Source organism: Cololabis saira, chromosome 3, assembly GCF_033807715.1.
Source record: "Cololabis saira isolate AMF1-May2022 chromosome 3, fColSai1.1, whole genome shotgun sequence".
NCBI classification, from domain to species: domain Eukaryota; kingdom Metazoa; phylum Chordata; class Actinopteri; order Beloniformes; family Belonidae; genus Cololabis; species Cololabis saira.
Window position 1 is genome coordinate 44987878 of NC_084589.1, and position 26275 is coordinate 45014152.

General features: G+C 42.1%; 1 pseudogene; it reads right to left on the reverse strand.

The window, feature by feature from the left end:
• Positions 1 to 195: 195 nt before the first annotated feature.
• LOC133440675 (zinc finger protein 850-like) lies at positions 196 to 24138 on the reverse strand (annotated as a pseudogene).
• Between the last annotated feature and the right edge of the window lie 2137 nt (positions 24139 to 26275).

Consider the following 26275-nt stretch of genomic DNA (forward strand, 5'->3'; position numbering starts at 1 on the left):
GTTAAATCCAAAGTCTGTCCTCTTCCTGGAATCTGATCCCGATGATCCTCCCTCTTCTTCCTGCTCTCCAACCTGCAGATCTGCAGCTTCAACACGGATCTCAACATCAGCTTTAGAATAAATCATGTGTCAGACGAGTTGTAAATTTAGTACAACTTGATTTTATACATGTGATTAAATAATATTGTTAATTTCATATTATGTTTATGAAAAACGTACAGAAATATGTTGTAACTTTAGCTTGCATTGTTACAATAAAACAGCATGGATAATTTGAATTACATTGTTTTGACTTAGTTTGTCCCATGAATTATCACGATAATCTGATGTACGCGCAGCTCAGATTTTAAAATGCAAAAAGCCTTTTACAGTTTTCAGCGAACTATGTATAACATCACAATATATAACCTCTGAATGGAGTAGATGGAGAGAGTTTAACAACATCGAGCTGCAGATTAACTTTACAAAGAGAATGTGAGTGAAGAGGAAACAGACGGGAAAAAGGGCGTGTGAGAGAGGCTTTGTAGATGAACGAAATAAACTGTCACGTTTAAAGAAACTTCAGCAAATACTAACAGCTCTTTATTTGCACCGTGGAGACGGCAAGTTACCAACAGCAACAAATAATACGATTTTAAGAAGGAACAGGGATTCAAACAAACTCATTGCAGAACTTTAAATAAAAAGTACACAACCACATCATTCCCTCTGCGTTAAGTTGACAGAGAAGCATAAATCCGGGTGGAACCTGCAACTCTTGTGGGGAGGGGATTAGGCTCATCAGCCACAGGAGGTGGTGGTTGGACTTCTGCGGGTTCTCCTTCTGTGGGTCAGACAGGAGTGGACAGCTGCCCCCGGAGGACGACAACATGAGCTTCATTTGTCACGAGTCACCAGACTTCTCCGGGTGATTTTTCATGTGACTCAGCAAATCAATTCTGCGGCTAAAACCTTTGTTGCACGTCTTGCACAAATATCACTTCTCACCCGTGTGTGTGGTTATGTGGCTTTTAAGAGATGATGATCTTGTAAAGGTTTTTCCACAGGTGTTGCAAAGGTACGGCTTTTCACCAGTGTGGGTCCTCGAGTGAATCACCAGGGTGGAACGTAGCCTGTAACTTTTTCCACATGTTTTGCAGATGTAGGGCTTCTCGCCCGTGTGCGTGGTTATGTGGCGTTTAAGAAGTGATGATTGAGTAAAGGTTTTTCCGCAAGTGTTGCACAGGTGCTGCCTTTCGCCTGTGTGGGTCCTCGAGTGAACCACCAGGGTGGAACGTAGCCTGTAACTTTTTCCACATGTTTTGCAGATGTAGGGCTTCTCGTCCGTGTGTGTGGTTATGTGGCTTTTAAGAGCTGATAAATTAGTAAAGGTTTTGCTGCAGGTATTGCACAGGTACGGCTTTTCGCCGGTGTGGGTCCTCGAGTGAATCACCAGGTTGGAACGTTCTGTGTAACTTTTTCCACATGTTTTGCAAATGTAGGGCTTCTCGCCCGTGTGCGTGGTTATGTGCCGTTTAAGATTTGATAATGTAGTAAAGGTTTTGTCGCAGGTGTTGCACAGGTACGGCCTTTCGCCAGTGTGGATCTTCACGTGATCCATTAAATTACAACTTTTACTGAACTCTTTCCTGCAAGTGCTGCAAGAAAATACCTTCTTTCCAGTGTGGGTCCTGGTCAGCTTTGATTTACAGTTGCTGTCTGACGGGACAGCAGCATCTTCGTGGTCACCGTGTCGTCTCATTCGCTCCGAATCTGCAGTTTTACTGGAGTCTGAGCGTAAACTTTCACTCCCTTCCTCATTTTTGTTTTGAGCTTGAGGAGAAGTGTGCAACAACAGCTGGCCACAGTTTGGTCCTGGTTCACCATTTTCAACTTTCACATCAGCGACATTGACCAATGAGACATCCACCTCTACGTCCTCGTGCTTCATCTCCTGACCGCTGGAGTCTTCCTCCAGTTCTGTAGTCTGTGGATGCCCTGGTTCCTCCTGGTCCGGGCTGCAGCTCCTCTCCAGGTTATCGAGGTGCTGGTCACTGAAAACCCCGTCCTCCTCCACCTTACAAACATTTTCTTGTGGGAGTTCTGGAATTACAAAAAGGGACAAAAAGATAGGATTTTAACAAGTCAAAAGTGCTTCCCAGTGTTGATTGTTTGGTTGTATTTTGGTTGAAGTTTGTCCTGAACCTTCGGTCTTCCCCTTCATCTATGTAGTATATTTGAAAACAAGTGCATTACTCTGTGTGACCATTAGGCGGCACTGTGACTGTACTCTTGTGTTACTGCATTGGTATCGAGACAGTTGAAGAATAAAGTTGTTGCATTTCAGGTTGAGCATTTCAGGTTGAGCATTTCTTGTAAATTCTTGTATTGTCAGCATCCCGTTTGTCCAGTCTTTTACACACTACCCAAAGTGCACAAAAGCCTGTCAAATCCTCTTGGTCGCCCTATTGTGGCCCAGATGAACGCTTTACTATCACCTTTGTCAGAGTTTGTGGATCACTATATCAAACCTTATGTCCAAACACTACCAGCGTATATTAGAGACTCCACGGATTTCATTAATAAGATCTTTAACCTCACTAACCTTCCTGATGATCTTCTGTTGGTCACCTTTAACGTCCCCAGTCTCTACACTAATATTCCCCATGATGGTGGTAGAGAAGCCTAAAAGTTGTATTTGCAGGACTTACTAATGCCCCTGGATACGTTTATTGTTGACTTAGCTACTTTAGTCATTAAGAAAAAGTACTTTAACTTTAATGGTGAATATTATTTACAAGTATCTGGTACCAGCTCTATTTGTTCTCCGAATTAGGCAAATCTATACGTGGGTCACTTTGAAAAAAACTCACTCACTCACTCATCTTCTCCCGCTTTATCCGTTACCGGGTCGCAGGGGCAGCAGCCTCAGCAGGGATGCCCAGACTTCCCTCACCCCAGACACTTCCTCCAGCTCTTCCGGGGGGAGTCCGAGGCGTTCCCAGGCCAGCCGAGAGACATAGTCTCTCCAGCGTGTCCTGGGTCTTCCCCGGGGTCTCCTCCCGGTGGGACATGCCTGGAACACCTCCCTAGGGAGGCGTCCAGGAGGCATCCGGTACAGATGCCCAAGCCACCTCAGCTGACTCCTCTCAATGTGGAGGAGTAGCGGCTCGACTCCGAGCTCCTCCCGGGTGACCGAACTCCTCACCCTATCTCTAAGGGAGCGTCCAGCCACCCTGCGGAGGAAACTCATCTCGGCCGCTTGTATCCGCGATCTTGTCCTTTCGGTCACTACCCAAAGTTCATGACCATAGGTGAGGGTAGGGGCGTAGATTGACCGGTAAATCGAGAGCTTCGCCTTTCGACTCAGCTCCTTCTTCACCACGACGGTCCAGTACATCGACCGCATTACTGCGGACGCTGCACCGATCCGTCTGTCAATCTCACGCTCCATCGTTCCCTCACTCGTGAACAAGATCCCGAGATACTTAAACTCCTCCACCTGAGGCAGGACTTCTCCACCCACCCGGAGAAGGCATGCCACCCTTTTCCGGTCGAGAACCATGGCCTCGGTCTTGGAGGTGCTGATTCTCATCCCTGCCGCGTCGCACTCGGCCGCAAACCGCCCCAGCACATGCTGGAGGTCCCGGTCTGATGAAGCCAACAGGACAACATCATCTGCAAAAAGCAGAGATGAAATCCTGAGGTTCCCAAACCGGATCCCCTCCGGCCCCTGGCTGCGCCTAGAAATCCTGTCCATAAAAATTATGAACAGGACCGGTGACAAAGGGCAGCCCTGCCGGAGTCCAACATGCACCGGGAACAAGTCTGACTTACTGCCGGCAATGCGAACCAGACTCCTGCTTCGATCATACAGAGACCGGACAGCCCTTAGTAGAGGGCCCCGGACTCCATACTCACTCAGCACCCCCCACAGAATGGCACGAGGGACACGGTCAAATGCCTTCTCCAGATCCACAAAACACATGTAGACTGGTTGGGCAAATTCCCATGAACCCTCGAGCACCCTGCGGAGGGTATAGAGCTGGTCCAGTGTTCCACGACCGGGACGAAAACCGCATTGTTCCTCCTGAATCCGAGGTTCGACTATCGGCCGTAATCTCCTCTCCAGTACCCTGGCGTAGACTTTCCCCGGGAGGCTGAGAAGTGTGATCCCCCTGTAGTTGGAACACACTCTCCGGTCCCCCTTTTTAAACAGAGGGACCACCACCCCGGTTTGCCACCCCAGCGGTACTGTCCCCTTCCTCCATGCAATGTCGCAGAGGCGTGTCAACCAAGACAGCCCTACGACATCCAGAGACTTGAGGTACTCAGGGCGAATCTCATCCACCCCCGGTGCCCGGCCACCGAGGAGCTTACGAACCACCTCGGTGACCTCGGCTTGGGTGATGGATGAGCACGCCTCCGAGCCCCAACCCTCTGCTTCCTCAGTGGAAGGCATGTCAGTCGGGTTAAGGAGATCCTCAAAGTATTCCTTCCACCGTCCGACAATGTCCCCAGTCGAGGTCAACAGCTCCCCACCAGCACCATAAATGGTGCCGGCAGAGTACTGCTTCCCCCTTCTGAGGCGCCGAACGGTCCTCCAGAATTTCCTCGAGGCCGACCGAAAGTCCTCCTCCATGGCCTCCCCGAACTCCTCCCAGACCCGAGTTTTTGCCTCCAAGACTGCCCGAGCCGCGGCCCGCTTGGCCTGCCGGTACCTATCTACTGCGTCAGGAGTCCCACCGGCCAACATAGCCCGGTAGGACTCCTTCTTCAGTCTGACGGCATCCTGTACTTCCGGTGTCCACCACCGGGTTCTAGGATTGCCGCCACGACAGGCACCGGAGACCTTGCGTCCACAGCTTCGAGCCGCCGCGTTGACAATGGAGGCAGAGAACATGGTCCACTCGGACTCGATGTCCCCCGCCTCCCCCGGGATCCGAGAGAAGCTCTCCCGGAGGTGGGAGTTGAAGATGTCCCTGACAGAGGGCTCAGCCAGACGTTCCCAACAGACCCTCACAATCCGTTTGAAAAAAACTTTGTGTGAAATCCTGAGCACAATATTTTTTTGCCAAAAATCTTAAAATGGTACAGATTCATTGATGACATCTTCTGTCTAATTAAAGCTTATGCTAATGAACTAGAAGACTTTTTTACCTTACTGAATAGCTTCGACAGCAACCTCCAATTTACAATGGAGTATAGTAGTGAAAAAGTTCATTTTCTAGATATATGGGTTGAAAAAAAGAATGGCTCCTTATCCACTTCACTCTACTGCAAAGAAACCAATAGAAATACGCTCTTATTGGCTAGTAGTTTTCATCCTCCTCCCCTCAAAAGAGGCCTAGCCAAAAGCCAGTTTTTTAGACTCCGGAGAATTTGCAGCAGTACAGAGGATTTCATAGACAAGGCATCAGAAATGAGCTCTAGATTTGTCCAGCGGGGATATCCTATGGATTGTATCCAGAGGGCGTATGATGCGGCACGGAAGAAATCACGCTCAGAACATGCTACAAAAAATCCAAAAGAAAGAAAGGAAGTTCTCTGTGACCTGCATCACTATGTGAAATCCACATTTGAGAAATACTGGCACATCCTGACCTCGGACCCTGAATTGGCCCCCACTTTTAAAGATCCCCCCCCTCTTTGTATATAAACGGAGACAAACTCTAAAAGACCTGCTTGTTCCCGCTGACTATACTACCCAAACACCTAAGCCACCTACTCAGAGACTGTTGGCTCCCTTACCTGCTGGAAATTACCGGTGTGTTAACTGTGCACAATGCAATAACACCTCCCAAAGTAGACCAACTTTTTTATCATCCTCACTCTAATAAACAATTTTCCATCAAAGAGGTGATTACTTGCACATCTACACATGTCATATATATGCTACGCTGCCGTTGAGGTCTAGCATATGTGGGAAAAACTTCCAGACAGTTAAAACAAAGGATAAGTGAACACAAAAGCTCTATATGGAGAAAAGACATTAACTATCCTGTGGCTGTTCATTTCAACGAGAACAAACATGTTTTTGTGGACTTGAAAAAGTCAGCCTTCCACGGAGGGGTGGGAATCTGGACTTGCTGCTAAAACGTCGAAGGCTCTTCTGGATTTTTACTTTGCAAACACTGGCACCGAAGGGATTGAATGATGAACTGCTTTTGAGTGTTACGTTATGATTTGGTTTTTTATCATGTGTAGTTTCCTTCCTCACACATAGTCAGTATCTATATGTATAACTTGTGTAATGTGTGTGTGTATATATATATATATATATATATATATATATATATATATATACATACATACACACACATACACACCTCTTAAGTATCTTTAAACATTTTGAGAGTTGAATTTGACCAGTTCTCCTTTCCCTTCCTTTCTCCAGGGAATGGGTGGATTAGGAGACTGGCCCTGACTCCTATTTATTCTAAGATGTTCTCCTTATAAGTTTTGATGTACTTTGTGTTTTTACAGTACATTCATCCTCCCTATTTGTTATACTGTATAAGATCAGAACACTGAGATGGGATTTCTGCTGTGTGACTCTCTTCCCTCATTGTAAATATTTTAAATTGATTGCTACCTAAGATTGACACATTACAGGTATAATCACCCTCCCTTTCTAATGATTATACCTTTGGATTCGATAGTCATTGATTGATGTATTTGATACATGCACTTTATGGGTGTTGTCTCTTTTCCCTGGTTTTTGGTGATGCTTACCGACTGTATTTCGGTATGTGACCTTGTTTGAAGGTGCTCAGGTGTTTGTGTGGCGGCGCCTGATTGGACCACATAGTCCTACCAGCCTATAATAGACAAGCTTTTGTTCCGATCTGTTTGATGCCTTGAAAAAGGTTTATGACCGAAACGTTGGCCCAATAAACACGAGTCCGGTGAGAAGAAGGTGTGCGGGAGTTTTCTTTTAAATATTTGTACAGTAAAATTGTTTGAAATTCACTGTGCCTGTAGTGATTGTAGTTATGAAGAGAGGTATATGAGGTATTGGGTGAAATTATGGGAGAATTCATTTCTACAGTCTCTACAAAACAGAACCTGAAGGAAAAAAGGCGAATCTCTTTTTTAGAACTTAGTTTGAAGTTTACACCTTAATATTTCAATTTTTCCACAGTAAAATTGTTTGAAATCCAGTGTGCTTGTAGTGATTGTAGGTGTGAAGAGGGGTATATGAGGCATTGGGTGAAATTATAGTAGAATTCATTTTTATAGTCTCTGAAATAAGCGAAAAATTAGACTGACCTTTTTAGAAAAGGTGTTTGAAGTTTAGATCTAAAAGAAAAGTGTTTCATCCTTTTCTTTTACAGTAAGAGCTTGTAAATATTACAGTGGAAGTATGGGTATATGAAAAAAACATCAGCATTATCTCAAACTCAGAAATTCATATCTTTCCGTTTCTGAGCCGCGTTCATTCATTTACCGTAAAGGCTGAAATAGGAGCACATGAACATTTAGGAGCGGCTGATTTGACCACGGAAGTACGAATGACGGCTGGCTGGGGGAGTTTCCCATTTAGTTCGTTTGCGTCATCACCACGGCTTTTAACTGGAAACAAAGGGATCTTGTAGGAGTCATACTCATGTGTTCATTCATTCAACTTTCCAGGGTTACGTACCGACTCTGTGGAGTCTGATTTCAGGTTTCCAGGCGAGGTCCAACAGTCTGCGCTGACGGTCGAGCTCTTCTTCATACTCCAAGATGCTTTTTTCAAACACTGACAATATTTCTACAGCAGCTGCTGTTAGTCGCTGACCGATAAACTCTCTCAGATGATTCACCTTAGACATTGTTGAAGAGGAAAAAGAAAGGAAACAACAGAACCGTCCTCCTCAAAGGAATCACTGCTCACGTGTTCCGTTCGCTCCAAACTTTCGCTCTTCCGCCAGGTGTTACAATCTGGATTTCCGCATAGACATGTCTCCTCCTCCTTCCATGGAGCTGCTGATACGTCAACGTCGCCGCCATATTGGATGTTCAAGACTGCGCTGTAAACTAATACAAGTACATGGACTTATTTTCATAAAGCGCCTTTCTACAAAGAAATGTACGTTTTACGTCTCATTTATTCATTCACACATGCACTAATATACTTGGGAAACAGTTAGGCACCAAATATAATATATTTAATTTTCTGAGATGGCAAAAATAAGAACTTTATTGATCCCACATAGGAGTAATTCATGTTATACCAGCTATAGAGAACAAGGTAGTGCCGAAAAACAATATATATCCCCCCTCACAAAAATAAGAAAATATTTTCTCATCAACAAAACAAATTTTAGATTTTTCAAATAAAAAAATAACATATTTGAACCATTTTTCAGACAATATCTGTCAATATCTCTATATAATAACTGAAAAAATCTGAAAAATTGTTAAAATGTTATTTTGTTACTTGAAAAATTTTAAATGTTTATGTAAAATATGCTACATGAATATGTAGTATATGTATATGTAGTATATGTAATGATATGCAATAAAAAATAACAAAACAATTTATGTTCAAGTAGAGTTTATAGTTGTGTTGTAATCCTCACTCGCCAGTGCCCCCCCAACATTTTTTATCAACAGCCGCTACTGCTTGATATTATTATTATTACTACAATAGATTGTTCACTCTTGGGTTTATGTTGAGCTTTTATAACTCACCACCAGGGGGCACTGCTGCTCTTTCTACATATGAAGAGTGTAATATTCCAGAATTATAAACAATACATCTACAATGAAAACTTAATTACATTTTTCATGATTATTTCTGACTAAATATGAGTTGAGGTAAAAAGACATTTACTTCTAAACGGATGTCTGATATAAAAGGGTTAAATCCAAAGTCTGTCCTCTTCCTGGAATCTGATCCCGATGATCCTCCCTCTTCTTCCTGCTCTCCAACCTGCAGATCTGCAGCTTCAACACGGATCTCAACATCAGCTTTAAAATAAATCATGTGTTGGACGAGTTGTAAATCTAGTACAACTTGATTTTATAGATGTGATTAAATAATATTGTTAATTTCATATTATTTAAATAATATGAAAAACGTACAGAAATATGTTGTAACTTTAGCTTGTATAGTTACAATAACATAGCATGGATCATTTGAATTACATTGTTTTGACTTAGTTTGTCCCATGAATTATCACAATATTCTGATCTACGTGCAGCTCAGATTTAAAAATGTATAAAGCCTTTTACATTTTTTAGCGAACTATGTATAACATCACAATATATAACCTCTGAACGGAGCAGATGGAGAGAGTTTAACAACATGGAGCTGCAGATTAACTTTACAAAGAATGTGAGTGAAGAAGAAACAGACGGGAAAAAGGACGTGTGAGAGAGGGTTTGTAGGTTAATTAAATAAACTGTCACGTTTAAACAAACTTCAGCACATGGGTGATTATCTGAATTCGGTGCCTTTTATGTCCCACACGTTTATCTTTAATTTCTTCAATTAGAGTAACCAAAAAAATGCATTTTTAATCTATAGATTGAGAGATCCACATGTTTTGCATTATTACACACAACTGTAATAAAAAAATATCTGTTTATTTTTATTTGTATGGATTTCTCAGGAACAGATGACAGCCAAATGTGCATGTCCCCATTGACCAATGTTACTTTTTCATTGAATATAAAACAACTAAAAATTGCATTTCACCCTAAGTTTTTCCTGATAATATAATCCTATGTCAGTCTACCTGAATCAGAATGTGAAACATCTGAAAAAACCCCATGAATAATTCATAAAACAACATAATTTTATCGTGTCCCCCAGTTTCGTTCAACCCCGTAACGGCCTATCAATTTCCCCCCTTTTAAAAATAATGGTTCAGTCCAACATCCTCAGGATCTAGGAAGTGAAATCACTCAAGTCTTTTCAAGGTGACACTGTACAGAGAGGTAAGTGTTAGCATACTTTTCTGCCTATATTTGATTGTTTTTAATGTCATTTTGAGTATGTCGAGCTCAACCATTCAACACTGTTACACAAATAAATGACAGATACTATTTGTGAGGGAAAAGCAAACAATAGTGTTGGAAATATATGTTAATTTCCTGGCTTTCTAATGCCAAGTGGTGCTCCATGCTAGCTAAATATGGACAAGAAGGCTAGTTGAAGCTAAAAACTTCAACCCCGTAACATTCAACCCTGTAACAAAGAGCACTGTTACAGGGTTGAATCATTGTTACAGGGTTTAAAGTAGGAGGAGGGGGAGGAGCTCGCAGAGAGCTTCCACACCCATCTAAAGAAGTTCAAGAGGCACCTCTTTAACATACGTCAACAGTATGCCTACTACCGAGAGCTGCGTAGCAGCATGGCCAACAATGAATGCCTGATACACATCGATTTCTCTGAAAATTTATCTTGCAAGTACAACAAAGAAATCCAGTCAGTACATTTTGGATCATCTCATCAACAGGCCACACTCCATACAGGGGTTATCTATGTTGGTGGAAACCAAGAGCCAACCTGCTTCACCTCCATCTCACCATCAAAGCACAAGAGTCCAGCTGCTATATGGGAACATCTGAAGCCTACACTGGACATTGTGCAGACCACCTACCCAGAGGTTTCTGTCCTACACTTTTTCAGTGACGGGCCCTGTACTCAGTACAGATAAAAAGGCAACGTTTTCCTGTTTAGCACAGAGCTAGAAAAGAGAGGCCTGAGAGGGACTTGGAACTTTTTTGAGTCCAGCCATGGAAAAGGAGCACCAGATGGTGTCGGAGCAGCTTTGAAAAGGACAGCCGATGTGATGATCAGCCATGGCAGGGACATCTACAATTCCCATGAGCTCTTCAAGGCCCTTTCATAGACAAACACTTCAATCAAGCTGTTTTTTGTCGAAGGAAGCAAATTCGCTGGCATCATTGTAACATTTTAAAGAAATATAATCTGTTGAGCTTTGACAGTTTTATTATTTTTTGCTTTCTTAAACTATTTTTCAAATGTATTAAAAGTTTGGCCCCAGAGCCACTCTCAGTGTTTATTCAGAGACAAAACAGCAGCAGAGTCACCAGGAGCTCTACAAACTGTAACTGTCAAATACCTTACAGCAGAACAACATTTGGACAATCAGCTTTCTCAGTAAAGAGCGGTCATCTCTGGAATGGACTCCCGAATGAAATTAAATTGGTATCAGATAGCAGAATCTTTGCATCCATGGTTAAGAACTGGCTGAAAACACAACAGGATTGTACCCACTTTTGAAATGTTGTTACTGTGTGTGTTGTGATGCGTGTTGAGAGGGAGTGAATGAGTGAGGGAGTATGTGTATGATGTGTGGAGATTGTGGGATCATGTGACTGTTTATTTTGTGATTGTTTTTAAATAGATGTAATTTTATATTTTGTATTATAGGTCCTAGATATTGTTGTATTTTATTGTTAGAAAAGCCCAACTAGGGACAGGAGTTGCAAATTAGCAATAGCTATAAACTCTTTGTGCAGAACACAAGTTGCTGTCATTGTACTGAAACTATGTTTAAACTGCATTGTCCCTATCAACTAAACCAATAAAATAAAATAAATACAATTCTATGGTGTTTTTTTAAGAGGACACTTGGACATGTTATTTTGAATACTGTTCATTTAATTGATGTGTTTGTTCCCTCATAGGTGTATTAATCTGTAGACCCTATGGAAATATTCAATGTCCCTTCAACCCTGTTATCCTATTCAACCCTGTTACAGTGAGTTCAACCCTGTTATTTCATACATTTTATAATTTGTTTGTATAATAAAACATAAATATTAAATCAATTGTTTCTGGATTGTATGTAGAATGTAAGGGACACCAAGAAAATATATGGGAGCCAAACCATTTCTTACTGTTGATGCATATTTTTCTGAAATACAAACACCGTTTTTACATGAAGTTGTCAAATCCTACTTCTCAGTCAAATTATGAATGTTGGAAAAAAAAACAAAATCTACTCACAATGAGTTATTCTAAACAAGGGACAGATAATTACCAATAATCTGCAATAAATATTTTGAACATGTTTTACTTTAGTATTCACACAGATATCGAGTTGACCGTTACGGGGTTGAATTCAAAACAACTCGGGTGACAAAGAATTTGCTAATAATGTTTGGGATTTCAAGTCTGAGGTGGACAGAGGTAATTTCTCAAAGGTTCAGATAGTCCTTTATCAGATGCAATGTTCAGAAATATGATTATTTGTAGTATTTTTTTCAAAACCAAGACAACCCAAAGGGCACCGAATTCAGATAATCACCCACATACTAACAACTCTTTATTTGCACCGTGGAGACGGAAAATTATCAACAGCAACAAATAATACGATTTTAAGAAGGAACAGGGATTCAAACAAACTCAATGCAGAACTTTAAAAGTACACAACCACATGGTTCACTCTGCGTCAAGTTGACGGAGAAGCATAAATCCGGGTTGAACCTGCAACCCTTGTGGGGAGGGGATTAGGCTCATCAGCCACAGGAGGTGGTGGTTGGACTTCTGCAGGTTCTTCTTCTGTGGGTCAGACAGGAGTGGACAGCTGCCCCCGGAGGACGACAACATGAGCTTCATTTGTCACGAGTCACCAGACTTCTCCTCCGGGTGATTTTTCATGTGACTCAGCAAATCAATTCTGCGGCTAAAACCTTTGTTGCACGTCTTGCACAAATATCTCTTCTCGCCCGTGTGTGTGGTTATGTGCCGTTTAAGATCTGATAATTGAGTAAAGGTTTTGCTGCAGGTGTTGCACAAGTACGGCCTTTCGCCGGTGTGGGTCCTCAAGTGAGCCACCAGGGTGGAACGTAGCCTGTAACTTTTTCCACATGTTTTGCAGATGTAGGGCTTCTCGCCCGTGTGTGTGGTTATGTGGTTTTTAAGATGTGATGATTTTCTAAATGCGTTGCCGCAGGTGTTGCACAGGTACGGCCTTTCGCCAGTGTGGATCTTCATGTGAGCCATTAAAATACAACTTTTACTGAACTCTTTCCTGCAAGTGCTGCAAGAAAACACCTTCTTCCCTGTGTGGGTCCTGGTCAGCTTTGATTTACAGTTGCTGTCTGACGGGACAGCAGCATCTTCGTGGTCACCGTGTCGTCTCATTGGCTCCGGATCTGCAGTTTTACTGGAGTCTGAGCGTAAACTTTCAGACCCTTCCTCATCTTTGTTTTGAGCTTCAGGAGAAGTGTGCAACAGCAGCTGGACACAGTTTGGTCCTGGTTCACCATTTTCAACTTTCACATCAACGACATTGACCAATGAGACATCCACCTCTACGTCCTCATGCTTAATCTCCTGACCGCTGAAGTCTTCCTCCAGTTCTGTAGTCTGTGGATGCCCTGGTTCCTCCTGGTCCGGGCTGCAGCTCCTCTCCAGGTTATCCAGGTGCTGGTCACTGAAAACCCCGTCCTCCTCCACCTTACAAACATTTTCTTGTGGGAGTTCTGGAATTACAAAAAGATAGGATTTTAACAAGTCAAAAGTGCTTCCCAGTGTTGATTGTTTGGTTGTATTTGTGAGGTTTAAAGTTTGTCCTGAACCTTCGGTCTTCCCCTTCATCTATGTAGTATATTTGAAAACAAGTGCATTACTCTGTGTGACCATTAGGTGGCCATATTTTCACCAAATCTCTAGAAAATGGAATAATACCCAATGACCTCAAAATTGCCAAAGTAGTCCCCGTTTACAAATCTGGAGACCATAGTGTATTTAGTAACTACCGGCCCATTTCTGTTCTCCCATGTTTCTCAAAGATCCTGGAGAAATTGGTCTATAACAGAATGATGAAACATTTGCAGGACTGTAATATACTGTATAAACACCAATATGGATTTAGGAAAAATCATTCTGCAGAAATGGCTTTACTTCAATTGGTTGATAAAATTCACACTGCAATCAATAATAATGAATACGCTTTGGGAATCTTTCTTGATTTATCCAAAGCTTTTGACACAGTTAATTCTGATATTTTTATTCAAAAATTACTACACTATGAATTTGCTGGAATCATTCATGTGTTGCTTTTCAATTATATTCATAACAGTCAGCAATTTGTTATCATTGATGGTAAATCATCAGAGAGGGCCGCCTTAAAATGTGGGGTCCCCCAGGGGTCTATACTAGGGCCCCTGTGTATTTTTGATTCATATAAATGATTTGGCCGCAGCCTTGTCCTCCTTGTTTCCTGTACTTTTTGCCAATGAAACAAACATATTTATTCCACATAATGATTTTTCATCTCTAATGGGAAAGGCTAACCATGATTTATAAAACATTTCAAAATGATTTAATATTAACAAAATTCACTGAATATAAAAAAAAAATCTAAATTTTATTATATTTACATCCAAAAATAAAATATATTGTAAATCTAACACCGGTCTGTCTAGGAGATGACCCACTCACTCAGGTTACATCAATAACCTTCCTTGGTGTAATTATCAATGAAAGTTTAAGCTGGAAAAACCACATCAACCATGTCTGTAAAAAAATATCTAAATCTATTGGTATTATTGGCAAATTCTGTAGTTTGGTGAATGAAAATTGTCTCCCAACTCTTTATTATAGCTTGATATATCCATATCTTATTTACTGTAATAGTATTGGGGGAGCTACCTACAACACACATCTTCATAAACTTAACACGTTGTAAAAAATATTCTGCAGGATTGCCACACACAGTAATTGGTCTGCTCATTCTGCCCCTCTTTTCAAACAACTCAATATTTTACCCATCTTTAAGTTAAATACATATCAAACCTGCAATTTTATTTTCAAAGTATTGTTCCTTCCACTTTCATTTTCTTTGCCATGTAAAGATTGTTTTCAGTTCAACAGTGATATGCACCATTTTAATACAAGACAGGCTAATCATTTAAATCTCCTGAAGTTCCGTACTGGTTTGTGTCAGTTCTCCATCAGATACAGTTATGGAACACCTACAGCAATCTCGTCTACCTCTACTTCATTCAATCATTTTAAAACGTAAGCTGAGGACACATTTGATTGATCAGATTATCTAATGATATTTTCTAGATGTGTTATTTTTTCTTTAATCATGTAGATACCATGTATTCTATTCATGCTGCTGTTTATTTGCTTTGTCTTTGTTTTTAGACTGCAATCATGTATTCTGCATATTTTAAATCTTTGTACAATCTTTTGCTGTATTTTACAGGTAGAGGCCTCGTATAAGCCCCTTGGGCTTTTTGCCTCAGCCTAGCACATTACCAATCTCTCTTTTACATTTGTATGTTACTTGTTCTGTTTTTATACTGTGCTGAATTAATGAATAAAAAAAAAAATCTACACGGAGCCAGTGTGATCTGCATCTTTTCTACTAAATAAACGATTAAGTCTAAAGAAATTTAGGGATCTGGTTAAATACAAAACAGCGCAAATAATGTTCAAAGCAAGGAATAATCTACTACCATCTAATTTTAGAAAACATAAAGCAGGAACAACAATGTGCAGCATGTGCATATGGAACTGTGGAGACTCTGTGGAACAGTTTGGAGCTGGAAATGAAAAGGTACTAACATAAATCTGTTTAAAAAGATACAAAAAATTATTTATAAACAGGTATATGGAAGAGGAAATGGGGTAACGAGTGTGAGAAACAAATAAAATAGGGAAAAATGGTATATTATACTTGCTTAAGATATGTTTAGATATTTATGTTGATATTTATGTAGTATATATTATATGTTGAGAGGGATAGTTATAATTATGTAATATATGTTAAATATTTATTAGGTATGTAGCATATATATATTTATAGGGATATGTATGTAGTTACATAGTGTATATTTATATAGTTTTATAAAATATTTGTATTTTCTATATATTGATATAATTTTCATGTAATATTTATATTTTCTATATACTTATATGGATAATTATGTGGTAATAGGCTTGTTTTACATAGTATTTATATAGACTATATTTATATGGATATTGTGTAGATATAATAATAGCAATAATGTAAATCCATAGAGTTATAAAGGGGTAGGAACTAGGAAAAAGTGTAGACTTCTTCCTACTCCTTTTTTCCAACATATGTGAATATAAAGATGTAACTGTTTATTTTTTATATACATGTTCCAAATAAACATTCATTCATCCATTGATTCATTCATAAAGTGTGAAATATGAGTCTGGTCCAGAGTGTGAATGGAGCATGAAAGGCAGCACCAAGTAAACAGAACAACAAGTTAGTTCGGGATGTTTCCGAATCCCACATCAGCAGCTGCTTGAGCTGGGGAGTTTCCCATTTAGTTGGTTTGCTTCATCACCACGGCTTTTAACTGGAAACAAAGGGATCTTGTAGGAGTCATACTCATGTGTTCATTCATTCAACTTTCCAGGGTTACGTACCGACTCTGTGGAGTCTGATTTCAGGTTTCCAGGCGAGGTCCAACAGTCTGCGCTGACGGTCGAGCTCTTCTTCATACTCCAAGATGCTTTTTTCAAACACTGACAATATTTCTACAGCAGCTGCTGTTAGTCGCTGACCGATAAACTCTCTCAGATGATTCACCTTAGACATTGTTGAAGAGGAAAAAAAAAGGAAACAACAGAACCGTCCGTCCTCCTCCTCTGTCCGTCCGTCAGGAACCAGACTCTGCTCATCAGTTCCGCTGCTGTTGCGTGGGTCTTCGTGGGTCTTCGTGGGTCTTCGTGTGTTTACATCTGCAAAACTGAAAGTAAAAACTCAGAAACAGACGGTCGGGTTTTTACCAGCAGTGTAATAAATATGTTTGTTCTCCAGCTGATGTCGGGGTTTCTGCTCCTCCACCTGGTGATGAGTTCAGGTAACAAATACTGCTGGAAACAGAGTGTTTCTTTATTTACAGTAGGATAAAGTTCCTGTAGGAACTAATCGCCCCCCCACGGGCCAAACCTCAGACACAAATTAAATTTTACAATTTTAAAATTATAGTATGCTTATAGTTTATAAGAAAAGTAAAACTAGTTTACCTAATTCAGAGTAAGACTAACTGTAAAAAGGCTGTTCTCACATAGACATGTAATGTTCTAGATGAGAGCTGCACAGAAATAATAGTCTGTATTTACACTGCTTTATGTGTCAATATGCATAATCCCATCTAAATAAATTTAAAAAAATATTTTAATATAATTTCCAGTGTAATGTTATGTGTGTGTGTTCTGAGACAGTAAAGTTTAACATTATTTAGTTAGTTGGCCCTTAATTCTGTCAATAGCCTGCACCTCTTTTTGGTTCTGCTGCTGCTTCCTCCCTCTTTTCTTCATCTCTAACTTCGGAGTCGGACTCCCTTTTTCTCTTAAATATGTCGTAAATCTTTCTCTGCATTTTGATGGCGATTCTGTATCATACCTGTTAAGCTTTGGATTTTAAAATAAATGAAATTTTCCGCCGCTGTCCCGCCAGTCCAACCGAGGTCCAGTATTATATTACATTTAAAGACAGATTTATGATCAATCTAAAATAACTACCTGTCAACCACTTACAAACTACAATTATGAGCTCAGAATCTGCTAGTTCTACCTTTGTTGACACTGAAATGCTGTGGACATTCCTGTGTTGGTAATTCCTATAATAGAGCCTAAATTAAAACACTAGTGAATTAAAGCACTTATTTATTTTAAACATTTTTAGTTTATATATGCATTGATTGTCTTCAAGTGAAACATTTACATTTTATTTTAATTTGTCATTTTCACTCATGTGGCTCTCTGCCATCAATGACTGATGACACAGACGGACGTTTCTGTGTCTCCAGCTGAAATAACTTTCAGAACTTGTAACTGTTCATGGTCCTGCTCCTCTTTAGGAAAGTAAATTCGGTTTCCATTTTTAGAGATATTTACACAAGGTCTTTGCTCTTTTGTCAGAAATGTCTGGTCTCTATGTCTTATGTTGTCAGTATGAATGGGAGGATGTTGGACCGTTTCCCCCTCCGTCTGGGGGCTCCGGCGGCGCCGGGGGCGCCCGTGGAGGTACGGTGGGGCCCTGGCCCGGCTCGGAGGGCCGGCCCCCGTCTACTGGATGGCCGGTGGGGGGACGCGGGTGTCTTATCAGGGCCGGCTTTGCTGGTCCTGCTTCCTGGCTTCGGCCTCCGCTCCCCCTCCTTCCCCCCCTACACGATTCATACGCACATAGGCGAAGGGCGGGGGGTTCGGGTCGTGGGGGACATTGTCCCGCGTGGCCCGGCACTCCCCGCCTCACGGTTTTAACAGCAAAATAGACACTGCACATTCAACACTTAATAAATACATTTGACAAGGACACGTAGTTCGGGAGGGGGGGGGGTCGGTGTCAAATCGATACTTGGCCCTCCCCCCTCCCTGTTTTTATGGCATTAATCACATGCACTCAACACCAGGGGCGGGAGGGGGTCCCACATCACCCGCGTTCCCTCACCGGCCTGGGATAGGTGGGTCGGGATACCCGGGCCTAGCGGGGCTCGCCGTGCAGCCTGGGGTGCCTTCTGGCGGTGCTGGACCCCCCCGGGGAGGGGGAAACGGTGCGTGATTGTGTGTCTGTGTCGGTGAGAATGCGGTATGGAAGGGTCCTGCCATGGAGGATTTGGGCCTCCATTGGCAGGACATCAAAATTTAATAATTTATCAATATTATATTATACAAAGATGGTTATTATTATTATTATTAGTATTAGTATTATTAGTATTATTAGTATTATTATTATGTATAGTATATCATATTATTATTAGTATAGATATCGGATAGTTGAATGGATGAATGAATGGGATGCCTGGGTCTGGGGCCCTCCGTTGTCGGGCCTGCACGTGTGTCGCCTTGTTGGGGGGTTCCCTCTCTCCGGGCCCGTCTCCGGTCCCCCCCGCTGCCTCTGCGGCGGGGCGCCCCTCTGGTCTAGGAGGGCCACTTTCGTGGGGGGCGGGTGCGCCTGCCCGCGTCGGTGGCCGGGGCGGCTCTGTCTCTCCGGGCAGGCTGGCCCCCTGCCGGGTGGGGGTCGTCGGCCTGAAGGGTGAGGGCCTCCTGGCCGCCTCACCTACATCTCAGGACCAACCCAGTTCCCAGGGTACACGGCGGTCCTGATGCTGGACGACATCCAGGTGGGGTACTATGACTCAGAGACCAACAGAGTGAGGAAGGTCGGTGCTGGAGGTGAGAAAGGGGAGGAGCTTGATGTGGGACAGTTTGCCTTGAATGGGCTGTGGAACAATATGAAGGGGATGAGGATCAGGTTGGACGTAGCCGGAAAACAGCTGAACCTGACCTCTCCAGGCATCTACGTTCAACAGAGGATGGTGGTTTGTGGGGACCAGGAAGACAATCAGCATCATTTCCTCATGGTCAGGGATGGTGTGAATGGTCATGATGCCGAAAGCGTAGTGTGTAACACAACCCACTTCCTGTACGGCGGTGGTGATGGTTGGGAGTTCCAGTTGGACACCATGGAGCAGATTTACTTTCAGATGCGCTTCTCAAACATCTACCTGCCCTTCTGTGCCCGGACTCTGAAACACCTGCTGGAGATCAACAAGCACCTGGTGATGCGTCGTGTTCGACCTCGACTACGCCTCCTATCACAGCCGGGGGGGGGGGGGGGGCGGGGCCCAGATCACCTGTCTGGCCACAGACTTCTACCGTCGCCACATCAACTGCTGCTGCGGGACGGTGAACCCGTGGACGAGGAGGAAATGACCGTTGGCTCGGTGCTGCCCAACGGCAACGGTCTCTACCAGCTGAGGAAGACGCTGGTGGTGGATGAAGAGGAGCTGCAGAGGAAGCACAAGTACACCTGTGCAGCGTCTCACCTGAGTCTGGACAACCGGCTGGACGTGAGCTGGAGGGCCGAGTCTTTCCGTTCATTCAGAGTCCACGTCATATCTGCTCCATCGTCCTGATGGCTGTCGTCATCCTGCTGCTGGTGCTGATGATGAAGATGAGGAAGAGGTCAGGGTCAGAGGGCATCTCCATGGAAACAACAGGAGAGTCCTGGAACAGACACCTGAATCTTGATGACACAGTTCCTGAAGTTTGCTGGTTCGTCCAGATGCAGTTTTGTGATCTTCAGTCCTGCTTCCAAGTTCTCTCTGCTCAGTTTAAATTCCAGTAAATGTTGAACTGACGACAAGTTTGATTTTCAAGTGTCAGTACTGCATATTTACAGTAGTAATCATGTTCTACATCGTAGCCCAGTCGTCATATCAGGTGAGAGTGTGGGGTTCAGTGTCCTGCTCAAAGACTCCTCAGACTGGGGTCAGTCCACGACCTTCAGGATGGAGGACGACCTGCTCCACCCAACCACACGTCCAGACGGCTGCAGCGTAGTTAAGATCATTATTATCTGAAGCTGTTCAACGACACCTTCAGAAGATGCACGGTCCTTCCTTGAGCTAGCAATAGTGCATAAATGTTATTTATATACAACTTATGTTATTTTTTTTTAACAATAAAGTTGCCATTTGTGAAAATTCAGTGTTGTGATTTCTTTACAGTTAACATGATTCATTTGTCTTGTAACATAATAAAATGAAATGATGAGGAATCGGAGTAAATAACTGTGGTGTACCTGTTTAGAATTCAATTAAATCTTCCTGTGTGAAGACGAGGTGACTAAAGGCTGATTTATGGTTCCGCGTTACACCAACGCAGAGCCTACGGCGTAGGGTACGCGTCGATGTAACGCAGAACCGTAATTCAGGCTTTAAGATCCGTTCACACTGTGTCATAACTGCATGCGAGCGTCCAACGCTCTCTGTCCACACTGAAACCGTTAACTCGCGGCCAGTTAGGACAGCCCAATACAAAAAAAAATAAAGCAATGGAATTTATTTTGTCACTCAAGTTCGATCGCATCGCATGGGACACGCTTTGTGTACACAGCCGGCTCTTCTGCCCGGGGAGAGGCTTTGTTCCCTCCCCTGCTACACGTCATTCAAGCAGCCAATCAGCGCAGAGCCTCATTATCATAATCCCTCACAGAGAAGGAGGTTAGAAGCGGTAAAACTAGAGACATGGCCCACAGACTGAATTTCTGATTTATGTAGAAAAAACAATCTTTAGATTGTTTTTAAGACATTCAATGCCTGTTTAAAATATACATTAAATGCCATAATAGGTCCCCTTTAACGCACATCCTAAGTCACTTTTGCATAGACTCATATCCGGCACTTTAAAAACCTCATATTGTTCATTTTTGCTTATACATTTTCTCTTATATATTTGCTTTTATATTTTATATTTGTATTGTATTGCACCAATCAGCACAACAAATTCCTTTTGTGTGTTTAACAAACTTGGCAATAAACCTTTTTCTGATTCTGTTGAGCTTTTATAACTCACCACCAGGGGGCACTGCTGCTCTTTCTATGGAGAGTGTAATATTCCAGAATTAACAATAAAATAATTCATCTATCTAAAATGAAAGCTTAATTACATTTTTTATTATTATTTCTGACTACATATGAGTTGAGGTAAAAATACATTTACTCCTAAACGGATGTCTGATATAAAAGGGTTAAATCCAAAGTGTGTCCTCTTCCTGGAATCTGATCCCGATGATCCTCCCTCTTCTTCCTGCTCTCCAACCTGCACATCTGCAGCTTCAACACGGATCTCAACATCAGCTTTAGAATAAATCATGTGTCAGACGAGTTGTAAATCTAGTACAACTTGATTTTATACATGTGACTAAATAATATTGTTAATTTCATATTATTTATCATAAATTTAAATAATATGAAAAACGTACACAGATATGTTGTAACTTTAGCTTATATAGTTACAATAACACAGCATGGATCATTTGAATTACATTGTTTTGACTTAGTTTGTCCCATGAATTATCACGATAATCTGATGTACACGCAGCTCAGATTTAAAATGCATAAACCCTTTTACAGTTTTCAGCGAACTGTGTATAACATCACAATATATCGCAAAATTTGGATACTGCAATATCGTATTGTATAGTTATGTTTATCTCACATCACACTCATTTCCTCATTCACCTTTAAACCAAATGTTCTTGTTTTCTAAATCAATAAAAACATTTTAAAAGGGAAATAAAAGCAAACCGTATCTGACTGCACTGACTTCTGAAATCTTCAAGGTTTTTTGTTTAATGCTGCAGACATTAAAGTTTATAAAATGGTGACAGATGGTTGGCTGTTCTGTTTCTGACGTGTTGATGGTTGCGTTTCTTCTTTTGTCCTCGTTTCTCTGAAGTTTCTTCATGTTTTTCAGAGGAACGTTGTATAAACTCAACACGTAAAAATATCAAACTTGGACTAACCTCTGAACGGAGTAGATGGAGAGAGTTTAACAACATGCTCCATGTTGTTAAACTCTCTCCATCTACTCCGCTCAGAGGTTAGTGCAGATTAACTTTACAAAGAGAATGTGAATGAAGAATAAACAGATGGGAAAAAGGACGTGTGAGAGAAGCATTGTAGATGAACGAAATAAACATTTAAAGAAACTTCAGCAAATACTAACAGCTCTTTATTTGCACCGTGGAGACGGCAAGTTACCAACAGCAACAAATAATACGATTTTAAGAAGGAAAAGGGATTCAAACAAACTCAATGCAGAACTTTAAAAAAAAAGTACACAACCACATCGATCCCTCTGCGTCAAGTTTATGGAGAAGCATAAATCCGGGTTGAACCTGCAACCCTTGTGGGGAGGGGATTAGGCTCATCAACCACAGGAGGTGGTGGTTGGACTTCTGCGGGTTCTTCTTCTGTGGGTCAGACAGGAGTGGACAGCTGCCCCCGGAGGACGACAACATGAGCTTCATTTGTCACGAGTCACCAGACTTCTCCTCCGGGTGATTTTTCATGTGACCCAGGAAATCAATTTTGCGGCTAAAACCTTTGTTGCACGTCTTGCACAAATATAGCTTCTCAGCCGTGTGCGTGGTTATGTGGCGGTTAAGATGTGATGATTTAGTAAAGGTTTTTCCGCAGGTGTTGCACAGGTATGGCCTTTCGCCGGTGTGGGTCCTCGAGTGAACCACCAGGGTGGAACGTAGCCTGTAACTCTTTCCACATGTTTTGCAAATGTAGGGCTTCTCGCCCGTGTGGATCCTTGAGTGAATCCCCAGTTTGGAACGTTCTCTGTAACTTTTTCCACATGTTTTGCAGATGTAGGGCTTCTCGTCCGTGTGCGTGATTATGTGGCTTTTAAGAGCTGATGATTTAGTAAAGGTTTTGTTGCAGGTGTTGCACAGGTACGGCCTTTCGCCGGTGTGGGTCCTTGAGTGAATCACCAGGCTGGAACGTTCTGTGTAACTTTTTCCACAGGTTTTGCAAATGTAGGGCTTCTCGCCCGTGTGGATCCTTGAGTGAATCACCAGTTTGGAACGTTCTCTGTAACTTTTTCCACACGTTTTGCAGATGTACACGCACGCGGGCTTCTCGCCCGTGTGCGTGGTTATGTGCCGTTTAAGAGCTGATGATTTAGTAAAGGTTTTTCCGCAGGTGCTGCACAGAAACGGCTTTTCGCCGGTGTGGTTCCTCGAGTGAATCACCAGGTTGGAACGTTCTGTGTAACTTTTTCCACATGTTTTGCAGATGTAGGGCTTCTCGCCCGTGTGCGTGATTATGTGCCGTTTAAGAGCTGATGATTTAGTAAAGGTTTTTCCGCAGGTGTTGCACAGGTACGGCCTTTCGCCAGTGTGGATCTTCATGTGATCAACCAAAGTACTACTTTTACTGAACTCTTTCCTGCAAGTGCTGCAAGAAAACGCCTTCTTCCCCGTGCGGGTCCTGGTCAGCTTTGATTTACAGTTGCTGTCTGACGGGACAGCAGCATCTTCGTGGTCACCGTGTCGTCTCATTGGCTCCGGATCTGCAGTTTTACTGGAGTCTGAGCGTAAACTTTCAGTCCCTTCCTCATCTTTGCTTTGAGCTTCAGGAGAAGTGTGCAACAGCAGCTGGCCACAGTTTGGTCCTGGTTCACCATTTTCAACTTTCACATCAGCAACATTGACCAATGAGACATCCACCTCTACGTCCTCTTGCTTAATCTCCTGACCGCTGGAGTCTTCCTCCAGGTCTGTAGTCTGTGGATGCCCTGGTTCCTCCTGGTCCGGGCTGCAGCTCCTCTCCAGGTTATCCAGGTGCTGGTCACTGAAAACCCCGTCCTCCTCCACCTTACAAACATTTTCTTGTGGGAGTTCTGGAATTAAAAAAAAGGGACAAAAAGATAGGATTTTAACAAGTCAAAAATGCTTCCCAGTGTTGATTGTTTGGTTGTATTTGGTTTAAAGTTTGTCCTGAACCTTCGGTCTTCCCCTTCATCTATGTAGTATATTTGAAAACAAGTGCATTACTCTGTGTGACCATTAGGTGGCACTGTGACTGTAGGAAATCTAGCAGAATATTGGAGAGTCTGGATCCAGAGATTTGAACGGTTTCTTGTCACCAGCGGAATCGACGAAAAGTCTGATTCAGTGAAAAGAGCCACTTGAAAAAACTTTTCCGCCAACATTGTGAGGAAAAATGTGCTGTATTCAAGTGCAAGGAATATCAGAGACTTTTGATGCATATGTGACTGATTTAAAAAACAAAGTGAAAGACTGCAAGTTTGAGCACTTCACCGACTCACTGACACTTATTGATGTAAATGTTCGCACATCCAAGTGGAGAACAAGGTGGATTGAGGAAAACCTACAGTATGACCCTCGCAGAACTGGTCAGTGCCAATAAGGCAGAATGAAACATCTTTATGTAATCTGAATTAGATTACATATATGACACGCACTGCAATCAATCTCACTCTAATAAAGTACGGTAGCTGTCTTCAATTTCATAATGACACCATAGTTAAACTGAAAACAATAGTATCGCTGACTTTTTCACAAACAAAATATTACAGATAAGACAAGCAATGTGCAGCTCCCCCTCAGGAATGATAACACTCTGGCCTTCCTATCCTTTAGTAAAGCTGGGACAGTTCAGCGTTTTAAATTACAAAACCCTAACGGAAACAGTTTCAAAATTAAAGCCCACAACATGCTGTCTTGATATTCTGCCCTCAAACTTTTTCAAAACAGTTTTAAACTGCATAGCTCCGGATGTATTGCAGATAATAAATACTTCTCTTCAAACAGGCCAGTTTCCCCAGGCGTTGAAAACTGCAGTAATAAAACCTCTTCTAAAAAAATCAAATCTGGATGCCACAACACTTAGAAACTATAGGCCAATATCAAATCTGCCATTTTTGGGGAAAATCATTGAAAAGGTCGTTTTCCAGCAAATCCATGCTTTTATGATGCAAAACAACCTCTTTAATGTATTTCAGTCTGGATTTCGGCCACACCACAGCACTGAGACTGTACTCATCAAAGTCCTAAATGATATTCATCTGAATAATGATGCAGGCAAATCCTCTGTTCTGGTATTATTGGATCTCAGTGCTGCATTCGACACAGTTGATCATAACATTCTTCTCAGCAGACTGGAAAAGTGGGTGGGACTTACCGGCACTGTGCTTCAATGGTTTAAATCTTACTTGCATGATAGGGCCTTCTTTGTGTCAATTGGAAACCATGAGTCTAAGAGAACCAAGATCACATGTGGGGTTCCTCAAGGGTCCATTCTCGGACCGCTTCTATTCAACATCTATATGCTACCCCTAGCTCAGATTATGGAACATCACAACATTTCCTACCATACTTATGCCGATGACACACAGCTCTATATTTCAGTGACGTCACATGACTACAGTCCCCTGATCTCATTGAGTAACTGTATTCACCAAATCAATGAGTGGATGTGCCAGAATTTTCTCCAGCTAAATGCAGAAAAGACAGAGGTGATAATTTTTGGCCCTAAAAATGAAAGGGAAAAGATCAGCGCTCACCTTGGCTCCATGTCATTGACAGCTACAAATCAAGCCAGAAATCTTGGTGTAATTATTGACTCAGACCTGAACTTCAACAGCCATCTAAAGTTTATCACTAAATCTGCCTATTACCACCTAAAAAACATTGCTAGAATTAAGGGTATTCTGTCTAATCAAGACATGGAAAAACTTATTCATGCATTCATTTTCAGTAGGTTGGATTATTGCAATGGCATCTTTACAGGCCTAAACAAGAAATCTATTAGGCAGCTGCAGCTGATCCAGAACGCTGCTGCCAGAGTCCTTACAAACACCAGGAAACTGGACCACATTACACCGGTCATGAAATCACTACACTGGCTTCCAGTTAGTCAAAGGATAGAGTTTAAAATCTTACTGCTGGTCTACAAAGCACTGAATGGTCTTGGACCAAAATACATGCTGGATCTCTTAGTTCCCTATGAA